Below are 5,345 nucleotides of genomic sequence, written 5' to 3'. Positions count from 1 at the left end.
TAAGTAAAAGGCAACGAGGTTTTCTTGCTAGATACGGGGTTTTCTTGCTACGGGGTTTTCTTGCTAGATGCGGGGATGGAGGTTTTCATCTTAACTTTGTTTTGCACACAGTGTTTCGAATGGGACTTTTTTCGGGTTCGGTTCTGGGTTCGGGTTCGAGCATTTCCGGTTTGGTTCGGGTTCAGTTCCAGAACACCATTCCGTTCCGGTTCGAACCTGTTCGAACCGGTTCAAACGGGGTCAAACGGGTTAGGAGAAAAAAGGCAGGCATGTTTTTTCTGTTATTTTTTTGTGCGCCTTTTTCATTTCCTTATCAAGTCGGCATAAAAGCAAAGTCATAATGAAGGTTTCTTTGTCCAAATATTTTGTCTTCGCCACACTAAAGTGGACATGGAACACTACTTTCAACTTTTTTCTAGATCTTGAGTGCTTGCAGAAAGTAGTCAACCAACCCATTAGATTATCGGGTAACGATGTGGCTCAGCCAAAAAATACTCCTCTCTCCTCGTCGGCTTGAATAAATCTTGCTAGAAATATTTTTCTCTCCTTCCTGGTCTTCACGTTCTTCGACCGCTGAATGACGTCATTACAGCGGTGTAGTGGCTGTTTGCCAGCTTTTCTAAAGTTGCAGAATAGAACGCATTTGATAGCCACTTAAAAAAAGTCACAAAAGCGAAGCAGAAACGGAAGATGTATCCGCAGCGACGAGCAAATCACGCACTGTTGCTCTGTGCTTGGAATCGCGATACTTTTCGGAGTGCTTCCAGATGCGGAGAATAGAGAAAGCGTTTATTGAAAGTTTTGATTTATTTATTTAGTGCTTTTTATTTATTTATTTATTTATTTATTTAGCATTTTATTTATTTGTGTATTTATTTATTCTTGGGTTTAACGCGCCGACGCAACGCCGACGACGAGGCGCGCCATATTGGAGGGCTCCAGATTAATTTTGACCACCTGGGTATCTTTGCGTGGGCGAAATTTTGGACACACCGAAATTTTGTTTTCGAATTTCGCTTCCATCATAAAGGCGGCCACCGTGGCCGGGAATCTAAAACGCGTCTCTGTGCTAAGCAGCGCAACGCCTTAGCCCCTGAGCCACTGCGGCGAGTTTATCTAAAGTGTTAAAGAGCTCCTTTGACCGTACCTGCAAAATGTTTTCTATGGTAGTATGACGAGTATGTGGCGCCGTCTGCCAAGCGTGGCAGGTTGCATTTAGGGAAATTTCCTTCTGCTCATCTTTCATCTCCCAACAGAGCTGTTAGAAAGAAACAATGGCTATAAAGACTCATTGGACGGGCTGTATAAGACGGCATTAGATAGGGAACCACCGGAGATAAGAACTTGCTAATGGCCCTTCAGTGATCGGTGACAGCGATTGGGCTCTAGGAAAGATGATAGCCAAGTGATGTCACAAGCAGCAGTAATGATCACATGTAGAGAGAGAGAGAGAGAGAGAAAATGAAGCTTAATTCAATCGAGGCAAAGTTTCAGAGGCGTCCCCATTCCAGGGGGCCGAATCGAGAGCCGTTTCCATCAAGAGCAACTGATCTTCCAGGCCGGAGCTGGCCATGGCTGTGTTCCAATTCTCTATGGAAACGTCGAGGTAGGATGGGTCTACGGCACACTTGTCGCAGCCGCCTACTATGTGTATGAGGTTCCCAAGCTCTCCACAGAAGCAACGAAATGGAGAGAGTTTTGTCTCATCAAAGAGGTGCAGACTGGTGTTGTGTGGGAAGGTGTAATGCCACAGGGTGCGGAGTAATCTTTCCTGGTTAATCGGTGGCCATTTGTGAGGGGAGGAAGGCGTTCTATGGAAGAGGCCATAGTGCTGAGTTACTTCCTGGTCGGTGACTGCAGGATGCATGCACTCGAACCGGGCTTCATCAGCGCTGGCTAGGTGAGTCAAACCTCCACCAACAAGGTTGGTGATCATGTTTGCCGGAGATGCCAGTATGAGCTGGTGCCCATACAATCGTGACTGGTTTCGTTGGTGGTCTCTGATTGATCATCGAAACGGTTGTAACATGCAATCGACCGTTGGCAAAGTTGGGCCACGCCTGCTAAGAGTCTGTTATGGAAGTTTTGGTGCCGCTTTGGGTAAGCGCCCGTGCTATCGCCACTTCCTCAGCCTTTGAGGGGGCTGTGTTCGGGGGCTACGATGCTAGACTTATTGGAGGCTGCAGAACAGTAACACACAAAAAAAGAGAAGGCATTAAAGAATGCTATCGGGCGTTTCTTGCATCAGACCAGTTGATCGGTCCTCCCTTTTTATTAGAGATTAGTTTTTTTTCCAACTGTCTCCCCTAATAAATCTACACGTTTTGAAAACCCTTTGATGAATATAAAATATGCATTACGCAATTAGTTATTAACTTTAGTGCGAGATGTCAATTTTAATATAGCAACACCATAATATCGTAATACGGGCATAAAGAAAGACCTTTTATAACATTCAGGCGGCCGTCAAATAACTTCGCGGCTTCTTTGTGCCTGACAAAATAATCTGATTGGTCGAGAAGGAGAACGCTGCAAAATTTCCAAATTTCAAGGACCCCAAAATATCATGTTTGGTCCTACCGTCGAATCCACCTTAGCTGACCCGCTAATACCTCTAATCCAAATTATTCAACACGCCAGTCCCACTCATTCACATTAGCTTATTCACTCACCTAACTAATTCACCCAGTCTACCCGCTAACCCGCACTAATCGACTTCAATTCATTCCCCTCTTAAGCTTAAGGTTGAGCAGATTCAAGATAACATGAAAATGGTATCAAATATACTTTAAAATTGGAAATTAGGATTGCCAATTTTTTTATATCTCATGTTCTCTTAGAGCAGTAAGCAAAGTACACAACGGCGCTGTATACAAGAAAGCGTGACGTTAATTTAGAGAACTGCGAGTGCTTGTTTCTCAGTGCTGTTTTTATATAACTGCCCATTCACACTAGAATAAGTGAAAGATATGAATTTATTGTTGATGGTGTCCCTGAAGGCCTTCACAAGCGGACAGGGATGCATGCGAATTAACAACACATTGAAAGCTTTACACGATTTTAAACACCATGTATATAAAAACCATGAAGAATATTCAGTAATTTGTTGCTTCGTAATATGCGTTATAACATAAGTTATGCTAAATTTAAAAGATATTTGGGAGAGATGGGCAGTAGCTAAAGCAAAGTGATAGTATATACGGACAACTTTACATTAAATATAGGGGAATAATTAGAAGGGAACATGATGGGCGTTGGGAACTGCAGACAACACAAAATATTTCATGGTTCAGCCTGGTGAGCGGCAAAATACCTTCAGACGCAAGGTAGGGTACCGAAATGGAAAACTAGAAATCACCTTTTTAAGGCCCCGGAACCGGTTCGGAACGGATCCTTCGATTCGTTCCGGTTCGGGTTGAGTTCCAAAATGGCGGAAAATTACGGTTCCGGTTCCGTTCCTGTTCCGGGCAAAAATTCCGGTTCGGTTCCTGTGTTTGGTTCGGTTCCGGTTCCGACTCGACCCTCCCCCACCATTGCACACCTCTTAAAAGTCCCATGATAGGCAAAAACAAGTAGCCAAACTTCGCCCACGGTATTGGCGACATACCAAGTTGGGAGGGCCAAGGGGTTTTTATGCATGGTGCCTTAGGAAAGGCCCGAACTCATAGCTGGAAGCTCTCGGCATTCCTTAGTGACCATTTGCAGGCAGCGCAATTCCTCTCCCATCATACGAAGGCCAAGGGCTTGAACAGCATCCAGGCCAACGAGAGATGTACCACACGGCGTAACATGAAATGTTAAAATGGCTTCTTTCCTTTTGTACGTGACGATGGCGTGAAATGACCCGAGAACGTGAATCTTCCTGCGCGAAAATTCCAACAAAGAAAGATGGGAACTTCTCAGTTGTATTACGTTTGCAAAGAAGCCTTGGAATTCGTCCTCGCCCATTATAGACACGGCCGAGCCTGTGTCAACCAAGAAGTTTGTGGTATGCACCCGTGTCGTCGCGGTAACTGGCGCTACCTTGACACCCACGTAGACGCTTCTACTCTCATCACTACGGACCCCCAAGGTGCTAATGACACTGGCAGCATCATCTTCAGGAACGATTTCATGGACCTCTGCAGAATACCCTTCTCGGCCGCAACGGTAGCTGCTACATGCTTTCTTAAAGTGGCCGCGGCGTCCGCAGGCAAAACATGTGCGACCGCGTGCGGGACATTCCGAAGGCGAACACCCTGCTGCGCCGCAGTTGCCGCAGGCATTTGCGTTTCTAGGCCTTGGGACAACAGCGGCGGCGTCCTTCGCATCAGGCGAAGGTGCGCTTTACGCGCGTGAACAGCTGACGTGGCGACGCCCCGGGAGGGTTGTGCCATTATCGCCGTTATCTCTTCGACGTTGCCTGGCTGAGCTGTCTCGCAACTGCTGGTGAATGCGCTGCACAAGATTGGAAAAGGCTTCGGATTCACGCTGGGTTTGCTCACAAAGCCGTGCTACCTCGACAGCATGAGCGAACGTAAGATTATCACCTTCCAGCAGCAATTGCTCTCGTAGCCGGGGGCACGTGACGCCTGCTACGAACAGTTAACACAGGTTTACGTCCGCTTGGGTGTCGAAATTGCAAGAGCTGCTAACTCCCGAAGCTAACGGCGAAATAAGAAATGGGCTCACCCTGCAGTTGACGACGCTGCGAGAATCGATGGCGTTATAGGCGGACGTTGCAAGGGATGGGCGAAATACTTCGAAAGCATCTCAACGGCTACATCGTACTCGTCCGGTTGGCACCGGGCTACAGTGGTCCCGTCTTGTGTTCCAGTGGCTGCAGTGCTTTCGATCGTTCCATCGGCGGCATCTGGCGTGGGCGTGACACCAGGTGCAGCACTCGTTAGCTCTGCCTTGGTTAGCGTCGCACTAGGCGGATGCGCGTCGAAAATGCGCTGTCATTCCTTACCAAGACAGTGCAGCAGGAGGGCTCGGTGACGGGGTGCGGGTAGCTCGGTCGCTCCGGTCACTCCGGAAACCTCTCCAAGAGGCGTAACCATCGGGCCCATGGCACATCGGGCATTGCGGGGGTGGAAAATAAAGGAGGTGGTGGCAAAATGCCAGTGGAAGACATCTTCATCGCGAGAATGTCGTGTAGCCGGCACGGCGACACGTTAAATTAAACGCACTACACCGGTGTAGGACCCATGACAATAACCCCGTTTAGTCAGTGAGTATCGTTTATATACACACGAACGCAGTGGTGCCATCCATTGTGTGTCCAGTTACTCAGAAGGCCATCTGGTGCAAACGCACAACACTACACTTATCTTAGTACATTTGTGGAAGTCTTCCACCGGTAG

General features: G+C 47.5%; 1 pseudogene; it reads right to left on the bottom strand.

Moving 5' to 3' along the window:
* Window positions 1-3,908: 3,908 nt before the first annotated feature.
* Window positions 3,909-5,122, bottom strand: LOC144163892 (uncharacterized; annotated as a pseudogene).
* Window positions 5,123-5,345: the final 223 nt, after the last annotated feature.

The sequence above is a fragment of the Haemaphysalis longicornis genome, unplaced genomic scaffold (assembly GCF_048455015.1).
Source record: "Haemaphysalis longicornis isolate Haplotype H1 unplaced genomic scaffold, Haemaphysalis longicornis Haplotype H1 scaffold_13, whole genome shotgun sequence".
Lineage (NCBI taxonomy): Eukaryota > Metazoa > Arthropoda > Arachnida > Ixodida > Ixodidae > Haemaphysalis > Haemaphysalis longicornis.
The sequence above is the reverse complement of the archived record's forward strand: the minus strand, read 5'-3'. Positions and strand labels throughout refer to the sequence as shown.